Source organism: Lipotes vexillifer, unplaced genomic scaffold, assembly GCF_000442215.2.
Source record: "Lipotes vexillifer unplaced genomic scaffold, Lipotes_vexillifer_v1.1 scaffold591, whole genome shotgun sequence".
Classification (NCBI taxonomy): domain Eukaryota; kingdom Metazoa; phylum Chordata; class Mammalia; order Artiodactyla; family Lipotidae; genus Lipotes; species Lipotes vexillifer.
This window is the reverse complement of record NW_006791954.1, coordinates 3,447,561-3,458,588: the sequence shown is the minus strand read 5'-3', so window position 1 is coordinate 3,458,588 and position 11,028 is coordinate 3,447,561. Positions and strand designations below refer to the sequence as shown.

The 11,028-nt window shown below is 38.3% G+C and overlaps 1 non-coding gene across 1 annotated transcript; it reads left to right on the top strand.

The window, feature by feature from the left end:
* The first annotated feature begins 7,162 nt into the window (after positions 1–7,162).
* On the top strand, positions 7,163–7,235 carry TRNAG-UCC (transfer RNA glycine (anticodon UCC)). Its single transcript has one exon. It is a non-coding gene; the product is annotated as a tRNA-Gly (tRNA).
* The last annotated feature ends 3,793 nt before the right edge of the window (positions 7,236–11,028 follow it).

Here is an 11,028-nt window from a genome sequence, read left to right as displayed (position 1 = left end):
CTCTCTCTGTCTATCTGTCTGTCTGTCTATCTATCATCTGTCTATCTCTTTATAATAAGTTCTGCTATCTGATACTGTAAGTCTTTAAACTGTGCACTTCAAGATTGCCTTGGCTAATCTAGTTCCTTTGCATTTCCATATAAATTTTAGAATCAGTTTGTCAATTTCTACAAAAAAATCCTTTGAGGATTTTGATTGATATTTCATTCAATTTATTAAAGATTAAGAGAATAATTAACATATTAACAATATTGAGTTTCCTGATGGTTAACATGTATTGCTATTTAGGTCTTTCATTTCTCAGACTGGTTTCTAGTTTTCATTAGTATTTTGCACATCTTTTGTTATGTTTATTCCTGGGTATTTGATTTTTTTAATGTTATCGTATATTGTGCTTTTTGTTAAACTCTATTTTCTAATTGTTTATTGCTAGTATATAAAAAATAATTAATTGGATATTGATCTTGTATCTAGAGACCTTGCTAATTTTACTTATTAATTTTAACAGTTTATCTGCAGAGTCTACTGGGTTTTCTACATACAAAGTTATGTCACCTTCTATTAATTACAGTTTTGCTTTTTCCATACCAATCTTCATAACCTTTCCTTGCCTAATTGCACTGGCTAAAAACCAATGTCATGTGGACTTAATTGCCTTGTTCTCAAAATAAGAGAAGAACATTCAATATTTTATCATTAAGTGTGATGCTAACTGTAATTTTTTTAACCAATGGTTTTAAGTTCCTTAAAACACCCTAAACAGTTTATATATAATTGACATGCTACTTATATATGATTAAATTTTTATTGAGGCCTAATTTACAATAAAATATACAGATTTTCAAGTATATAGTTTTGACAAAAGTATATCATGTATATATACCGCTCCCCCCCAATTAAAGTGTAGAACATTTTCATTACCCCAGTAAGTTCCCTCATGCCCCTTTCCAGTTAATCTCCAGAGGCAACCACTGTTCTTATTTCTCTCCCCATAGATTAAAATTTGCCTATTCTAGAACTTCATGTAAATGGAATCATTCAATATGTACTCTTTTATGTCTGGCTCTTTTACTAATCACAATATTTTGAGATTTATCATATTCTTGCATGCATCAATAATTAGTTCCTTTTTATTGGTGAGTAGTTTTCCATCATATGAATATATCATATATTTTTTATTCATTTATCTGTTGATGAACCTTTGGGTCGTTTCCAGTTTGGGGCTATTATGAATACAGGTGCTATGAACATTCTTGTACAAGGCTTTGTGTGGACATATGTTTTCATTCCTCTTGGGTAAGACCTAGGAGTGCTGGGTCATAGGGTAGATGTATGTCTATTTGCCAAACTGTTTTCCAAAGTGGTTGTACTATTTTACATGTAGAACAGTTCTAATTGTCCATGTCTCAATATGTAGTATTTTCAGACTTTAGTCATTTTTTTGTGCATCCTATTGTGCTTTTAGTTTGAATTTCACTGGTGACTGAGGACACTGAACATCTTTTCATTTGCTTATTAGCCATTCCAGTATCTTTTGTGAAGTGTCTCTTCAAGTCTTTTGCCTATTTAAAAAAATATTTACTTATTTTATTTATTTGGTTGCGCCAGGTCTTAGTTGGGGCAAGTAGGTTCCTTAGTTGTGGCTCACAGGCTCCTTAGTGTGGCTTGTGGGCTCCTTAGTTGCAGCATGCATGAGGGATCTAGTTCCCTGACCAGGGATCGAACCCGGCCCCCGTACGTTGGGAGCACGGAGTCTTATCCGCTGTGCCACCAGGGAAGGCCCTCTTTTGCCTATTTAAAAAATTGAATTGTTTGTCTTTCTGTTACTGAGTTATGGAACTTATTTGCTTATTCTGTATATAAATCTATATCAGATACATATATTATGATTATTTTGATAATGATATCACTCAGTGGCTTACGTTTTTATTTTATGAGGTTATCATTTGATGAGTAGAAATTTTAAATTTTAATGAAATCCATTTTATCATTTTTTTCTTTTATAGTTATAAATTTTTTGTCCTAAGAAAATTTTTCCCACCCCAAGGTCACAAAGATATTCTCCTATGTTTTCTTGTAGAAGCATTATAGTTTTAGCTTTTTACATTTAGGTCTATGACCTATCTCAAATTAATTTTTGTGCATGGTGTGAGGTGAGGGTTGGGGTTTATCTCATTGCACCATTGGACCAAAACTTTCATGTTCCCATTGAAGAGCTTTGATGCCTTATCAAAAATTGACATTATATGTTTATGAACATGCCGTTCCAATTGATCTATTTGTCTGTCCTACACCACTACTATACTATCTTGATTGCTATATCTTTGTAGTAAGTCTTAAAATCTGATAGTGTAAGTTTTCTTTCTTTCTTTAATTAATTAATTTCTTTGGGCTGCGTTGGGTCTTCGTTGCTGCGCACGGGCTTTCTCTAGTTGCGGCAAGGAGGGGCTACTCTTCATTGCGGTGCACGGGCTTCTCATTGCAGTGGCTTCTCTTGTTGTGGAGCACTGTTCTAGGCATGGGGGCTTCAGTGGTTGCAGCACACAGGCTCAGTAGTTGCGGCACATGAGACCTAGAGTGCGCGGGCTTCAGTAGTTGTGGTGTGTGGGCTTCAGTAGTTGTGGTGCTCAGGCTCAGTAGTTGTGGCACATGGGCTTAGTTGCTCTGTGGCATGTGGGATCTTCCTGGACCAGGGATGGAATCCGTGTCTCCTGCATTGGCATGCAGATTCTTAACCACTGCGCCACCAGGGAAGTCCCTGATACTGTAAGTTTTCTAAGTTTGTTCTTCATTTTCAAGATTATTTTGACTATTTTATGTCCTTTGCATTTCCATACAAATGATAGAATCAGCTTGTCAATTTCTATTTTTTTATTATTATTTTTATTTTTGGGTGCGTTGGGTCTTCGTTGCTCTGTGTGGGTTTTCTCTGGTTGCGGTGAGTGGGGGCTACTCTTCGTTGTGGTGTGGGGCTTCTCATTGCGGTGGCTTCTCTTGTTGTGGAGCACGGGCTCTAGGCGCGCGGGCTTCAGTAGTTGTGGAACGCAGGCTCAGTAGTTGTGGCTCGCGGGCTCTAGAGCACAGGCTCAGTAGTTGTGGCGCATGGGCTTAGTTGCTCCGTGACATGTGGGATCTTCCCGGACCAGGGCTCGAATCCTTGTCCCCTGCATTGGCAGGCGGATTCTTAACCACTACACCACCAGGGAAGCCCGTCAATTTCTATTTTTAAAAACTTGCCAAGATTTTGATTATGATGGCACTGAATCTATCACTCAACATAGGAATCATGACATCTTAGCAATGCTGCGTCTTCCAATCTATGAATATGAAGCACCTCTCTATTTGTCTTTTCTTTCTTTCTTAATATTTATTTATTTGTTTATTTGGTTGCACCGGGTCTTAGTTGTGGCAGGAGGCCTCCTTTGTTGCAGCCCGCCAGCTCCTTAGTTGCAGCACATGGGTTCCTTCGTTGCAGCAGGTGGTCTCCTTAGTTGTGGCTCCAGGGCTCCTTAGTTGAGGCGTGCGAACTCTTAGTTGCAGCATGTGTGTGGGGTCTAGTTCCCTGACCAGGGATCGAACCCGGGCCCCCTGCATTGGGAGCTCAGAGTCTTCTCCACTGTGCCACCAGGGAAGTCCCTGTCTTTTATTTCTTAAGCAATGTTTTGTATTTTTGGTGTAGAGGTCTTGCATATTTTTCATGAAATTTATTTATTAGTATTTTATGTTTTTTTTATATTGTCAATGGTATTTTTAAATGTTAATTTTCCAGTCGTTTGTTGCCAGTATATAGAAAAATAATTGATTTTTGCATGTTGACAATGTTGTTGCTAAGTTCATTCATTAGCTCTAATAGTTTTCATAGATTCCTTAGGATTTTATATGTACACAACGATGTATACAAGTACAGATTTCCTTCCTTCCTTTCCTTCAAGCTGTTTTCTTTCTTTATTGAGCTAGCTAGGAAAATGTTGAGCTAGAAGAATAGATATCCTTATTTGTTCCCAATATTAGGGAAAAAGCAGTCAATATTGCACCATTAAATATGATGCCAACTGTATAGGGTTTTTTCTGAGACAACAGTTATCAAATTGAGGAAATTCCCTTTTATTTTAGTTATCTGAGAGTTTTAAAGGTCATGAATGGGTATTAAATCTTGACAAATGCTTTTTCTGTGCCTATTAAAAATGGTCAGGTAGTTTTTCTACTTTATTTTGTTAATATGATTAGTTACATAGGTTGATTTTGAAATAGCAAACCAACCTTCACTGCTGGACAAAACAGCATTTGGTCATTATTATTAATTACCTTTACAAAAAAATATGAATTTGATTTGTCATTTTAAAGAAATATATTTATTTATTTATTTAGGCTGCACTGGGTCTTACTTGTGGCACATGGGATCTTTGTTGTGGCATGTTTAGTTGTGGCATGCAGATTCTTAGTTGCAGCATGCGAACTCTTACTTGCAGCATGCATGTGGGATCTAGTTCCCTGACAAGGGATCGAACCCGGACCTCCTGCACTGGGAGTGCAGAGTCTTACCCACTGGACCACCAGAGAAGTCCTGATTTGGTATTTTTGTGTAGGATTTTTGTGCCTCTGTTTAGGAGAGATATTGGCCATAATTTGCCTGTCTTGTAATAAGCTTGTCAGCTTTTGGTATCAAATTTATTCAAGTCTCATAAAACGAGATGAGAAATGTTCTTTTTTTCTCTATTTTCTGAGTTTGTGTAAGGTGGTAATATTTCTTCCTTCAATGCTTGGAATAATTTCCCAGAGAAGCCATCTGGGCCTGGAGTTATCTCTGTGGGAAGATTTTAAATGAAAGATTCAATTTCTTTACCAGATGTAGGCCTATTGTGACCTCAAAATTTAGAGTATTCTTGTGATATTTTTGGATATTCCTGTGACATTTTTGGTAATTTGTGTTTTTTTAGAGAAATTTTCCCATGTTACCTAAATTTTCAAATATTGGCATGAAGTTGTTTGTAATATCCCCTTATTATATTTTAACACCTGTGGGGTCTGTAGTAATGTTTCCATTTTTATTCCTAATATGACTTATTTTTGCTGCCCCCCCCCCCATTATTTTTCTTGCTAGGTTTTTATCAATTTTAGTGGTCTTTCCAAAAGCCAAATTTTGGCTTTGTTGACTTTATTGTATTTTTTTTTTCTATTTTGTTGATTTCTACTCTTATCTTTATTGTTTCCTTTCTTCTACTTTTTTTTGGAGGGGTTGTTAATTGTTGTTCTTTTTAAAAATTCTATAATGGATGCTTAAATAATTGATTTTTATCTTTTATATTTTTCTAATATATAAATTTAAGTCTATACATTTCTCTTTAAGTGTGGTTTTAGCTGTATCCCATTATCATTCAATTCAAAATATTTTGTAATTTCCATTGTGGTTTCTTCTTTGGTCCCATTGGTTATTTAGAGGCTTATTAATTAACTTCTAAACTTTGGGGGAGGGGAGTTTCTAGTTATCTTTTAGTTACTGATTTCAAATTCACTGAGTTCAAAGAATACACTCTGCATTATTTTTGAAATTTGTTAAGACTTGCTTTATGGCCCAGCATATGGACAATTTTGTTAAGTGTGAAAATTGATATTTGAGAAGAATGTACCTTCTGCAGTTGTTAGTTTCCTCGTTTTTTTTTTTTTTTTTTTTTTTAAATATATATAGTACTCTATAAATGTCAGTTAGGGAAATTCGTCAATTATGTTGTCAAATCATCCATTTCTCTACTGATTTCTAAAATCTACTTGTTCTATCAGCTGCTGAGAGATATATGTTAAAAATATAAACTATAATTGAAGGTCTGTCTATTTCTCCTTTAATTCTGTCAGTTTTCACTTTATATTTTAAGGTTATATTGTTAGGTGCATATAAATTTAGGACTGTTATGTATTCCTGTTTGATTGGCCCTTTTATCATCATAAAATGTGTGTGTTTTTAGTAGTACATCTTGCCATAAAGTTTACTTTGTCTGATATTAATTTAGCTACACCAACTTTATTTTGGTTAGTGCTTGCATTGTATCTTTTTTCATCCTTTAATTTTAACTTTTCCATGTTCTTACATTTAAGATATGTCTCTTGTAAATAGCATATAATTGGCTTACTTATTATAGTTTGACATCTGTCTCTTTTAATTGGAGTATTTAGCCCACTTACATTTCACGTAAGTTCTAATATAGTTGTGTTTAAATCTACCCTGTTCTATTTGTTTCCTATTTGTTCCTATATTCTCACTGGCAAAGGTCTCTGACTGCGGCGTGAGGATTCGATTGGAGAAACACTTGAAGAGAAACAAGGATACCAGTTAAGAGATTGTAGCAGTTGTTTGGGTGAATAAAAAGGGCAGCATGGATTAGACTCATAGCAATGGGGATAGAGAGAAGTGGACAAATTACCTTTCCGGAGGTAGGAAAAACAGAACTTAGTGATTGGATTTAGAGTGTGGGGTGAAAGAGAATAAAGAATCAAAGAAGATTCAGATTTCTGGTATAAGCAGCTTGGTGGATGATACTGCCATTTATTTTATTTTGTTTTATTTTTTATGGTACGTGGGCCTCTCCCGTTGCGGAGCACAGGCTCCGGACGCGCAGGCTCAGCCGCCATGTCTCACGGGGCCCAGCCGCTCCGCGGCATGTGGGATTCTCCTGGACCGGGGCACGAACCCGTGTCCCCTGCATCGGCAGGCGGACTCTCAACCACTGCGCCACCAGGGAAGCCCTGCCATTTACTTTAAAAATTCAGGAGGGGAAAGAGGATTAAGGGAAAAGATGATGAGACCAGTTTTGGAACAATCAGCAGCCTAGTGGAGAGAGGTCTTGTATGCAATTGAATGTATAGGACTGGAGCTTATATCTGAGCTGGAGATATTAAACTGGGAACTGCTAGAATATGGATGGTAATTAAAGCCATAGAATGTTAGGGAGTGAGGGTAGAAGCAGGCCTAGAACAAAAACCCGAGGAACATCTAATAGGTTGAGCCAAGGAGACTAAGAAAAAGTTGTCAAAGAGATAATAAAAGGAAAACCGAGGAAGTGTAGTGTCCTAGAGGCTGGGAGGAGAGTATGTTTTAAGAAGGGGGAAATAGGTAACTGCTGTGCGCTGCTAAGAAGTCAAATTAGATAAGAGCTAAAACAGGGGGAGTTCCCTGGTGGCCCAGTGGTTAGGACTCTGCACTTCCACTGCAGGGGGCATAGGTTCAATCCCTGGTCAGGGAACTAAGATCCTGTAGGCCGTTGGGCATGGCCAAAAAAAAAAAAATTATATATAGATAGATAGATATGTATGTGTATATATATATATATATATATATATATATATATATATATATAAAACAGGTATGCCACAGCATTAGAAAGAGTAGTTTGGAGTTGAGGGGGAGGGGAAGTGTAGCACGAGGTTGGAGTAGGTTGTGGAGTGGGAGGTGAGGAAAGAAGATACATTTAGATCACTATTCCAGTCAGAATAGGCTAGGTTTTGCTATGGCAATAAACCTCCCTCAAATCGCAGTAGGTTAAAGCAGGAATTGGCAACTTTTCCTGCCAAGGGTCAGCTAGTAAATACCTTAGGATTTGCAAGCTGTAATTACTATCACAGGGTACAGAGACTGTAGTCTCTGTCACAACTACTCAACTCGGCTATCGTCATGGAAAAGTAGCCATAGATAACAGTAAACAAAAGGGTGTGGCTATGTTCCAACAAACCTATATTTATGAAAATAGGCAGCAGGGTGGACTTGGCCTGTGGGCTGTAGTTTGCTGACCCCTGGGTTAAAGAACTCTGAGGGTCATTGAAATGTGCTGCTCAGATTTCCTTCAAGGAAACCTGCCACAGGGAGCATAGTTGACTGACAGCCCCAGCTGCCATCCCTACGAATCCTTCATTGCATTTGTATTGAGGCCATGTTTCCCCTCTGCTGCTCAGCCATTGGGCTACTAGTGCTGGCCCATTCTCATGTGACTTGGGACTCTACTAATGGGTAATTTTGGCTTGGGGACTATCTCCATCAGCCTTTCTTTTTTGTTTGTTTGTTTGTTTGGCCACACGGCATATGGGATCTTAGTTCCCCCACCAGGGATCGAACCCGTGCCCCCTGCAGTGGAAGTGTGCAGTCTTAACCACTGGACTGCTGGGGTAGTCCTTCCATCAGCCTTTCTGAAAGCTTGTTTTCCTGCCCAATCCTCCTGATTTCTTCTCTCCTCTCAAGGTGTCAGACTTGCATTGTGGTCTGATGGCTCTCCATGCCTACTCTGGCTCCTAACCCTTTCTCCTTAACAGGCGTTTGCCCCAATAAATGCTTTGCCCATCTAACCCTATCTAGAACTCTGCTTATTAGAGAAACCGAACTACCACAGCATCGTGGCTTGTTTCTTGCTTGGGCTACATGGCCATCATGGGTTGACATGAGGCTCTGTTTCACATCATCCTCACATCAACTCAGGTTGGTTGGAGCTTCCACCAGCTAGTTACTGATGGTCCCTCTGGCAAGGAAAATGGAGCATGGCAAGTTGCGCACCAGTTCATAAAAGCATCCACCTGGAAGCAACACATGTAAATTCCATCCACTTTTCATTGGCCAAAGCAGGTGACATGGCCATCCCTAACTTCAGAGGGCAGGGCAGTGGAATCTTACCATGTGCCAGGAAGGAAGAGACACAGACTAGTGGTGAACTGTCCTAATGACAACTGCAATCACTCATCTAAAAGTTTAAGGAAGATGAGTGGGAGACTGAAAGTTTTTTAGAGATCAGGAGAGGTAGTTAATAGGAGCGTTGTCAAGCCATGTTCAGGTTCCATATAACATCAAGAACCACCCTTTTTTTTGGGTTCCTGTCTTTTCAGCTGTGTGTTTTTCTCTAGTAATACTCAGCTGCTTGGATATAGGCACAGTGAAAGCAGAAAGTTGGATTCACTCATTTTTTAAAAAAATGATGCCTCCACGTACTATGAAAGCAGAGATTCTGTTTGTTTTGTTTAATGCTATGCCCCCAGCCTAGAACAATGATTGGTCAGAACAGGTGCTTAAGGGTTAAGAGTGGATTTCCTCAGCTCTCATTGCCACTTTCTTAGGGATTACGATCATGTGAGTGTGTGTGCGCGCACGCGTGTGTCCTTTCAGACCTTTTTATATGCACAGGCATATACTTTAAAATTAAAAACAGAACATTTATATAGTTTTTTGAAACTCCCCCCTTCACCCCAACAGCAGTTTAGTAAATATTTTAAAAGATAGATTCAATATTAGAACTGTTTTGGTTTGCAAGGGACAGAAATGTAATTCAAATTGGTGGGAGGGTTTTATTGATTCACATGCTAAATTCCTAGGCACATCTGACTTTAGGCACGATTGGGTCCAGGTGCCCAAAGTTTGTCTTCATCAATCTTTCACCAATACATGGCTTTGATTTCCTCTGTTTGGCTTCTCAGATCAACTTTTCCATGTGAAGTCAAGGTGGCCATAGAAGTTCCAGAGGCACTCCACCAGCTCTTCTTTCTGTGAGACTGGAAAAAAGTTACAGGGTGTTCTCTAATTTGACCCTCATTCAGACCAACACGCTCTGCCCTAAACCATTCCGTTTGCTTGAGGGAGGATGACTCACTGATTGATCAAGGTGAAGTCACATGGCTGGGAGGGGAGCAGCCCCGCCAAATCACGTGCGAGTGAGTGAGAGGGGAGGGGTTCTCCAGAGAGTGGGAGGTGGGCGAGGGCTGTAGCTGGGAGAAAGGGTGACGGATGCTGAAACAACAAATTTCTGTTGAAAGTGGAGTACTGCGATGAGGAGTGGCCCCTGCTCACCGCAACTAGAGAAAGCCCTCGCGCAGAAACGAAGACCCAACACAGCCAAAAAAATAAATAAATAAATTTATAAAAAAAAAAGAAATATGAAAAAAATGAGATGACATAGATCAATTAAAAAAAATAAGTAAAAAAAGAAAGTGGAGTAGTTTTCTCAAAGGATTCACTTGACATTTGATGAGTACTAATAAACTGCCCCCAGAACTGTTGCACCAGTTTGTATTCTCACCGACAACAATGTATACGTGTTCTTTTTTATCCTCGCTCCTGTGAACACTGAACATTATTTGTTGTATTAATTTTTTTTAACAATTTAGCGGACAAAAATGGTAGCTCATTATTGTCTTAATTTGCATTTCCCTGACCCCAGTGAACCTGAGAAACTTTTCATATGTTTCTTAGCCTTTTGTGTTTATTCTATAAATTGTCTTATTACTTTTGCCCTTTTTTAAAATAGGGTTTTCTAACTGATTTTTAGGAGCTTGTTGTATATTAAGGGTAATAATTAAACTTATCTATGTCTTAAATGTTGCCAATACTCCCAGCTCAGCATTCAATTTTTAACATTGTGGTGCCTCTCACTGTAATCAAATCTGTTGATATTTTTCTTTATGGTTTATGATTTTCATATCTCATAGAAGTCCTTCCCATCCCCAAATTATAAAAAACATCCTTCTATATTTCTTTCTGGTGTTTTATAGTTTAACTCTTCACACTTAGATATTTAATCCATCTGGAATTCATTTTTATGTATGGATTTCACTTTTTTTTTTTTCCATAGATAGATAGCCACTTGTTCTAGCACTGTCTCCTTTCCTTGCTGGTTTGAAATGCTGTTTTTATCCTGTGCTAAATTCCCACGCGGTGGGAGGGGGAGACTGAGAGACATCTCAGAAGGTAAACAGAATGAGAGTGAGGGGGAGAGAGGGATCCAGGGTGACCCCTTTTCCTGTCTGGGTGATTGTGTGGGACTGTGAAGCAGGAAGAAGTGAATGAATAGGGAAGGGGACTAGAGTGCTTAGGTCAATTTGGGGGGATGTTACCTTGAGGTGCTCATGGACATGAAGGACATATTTAATAGAAATACATGATAAACCTTTACATTACAATATTCACTATATGCAGACTGTTTCTGGACTATGCTGTTTTTTTTAAATTTTTATTTATTTATTATTTATTTATTTATTTATTTTGGCGGTACGCGGGCCTCTCAC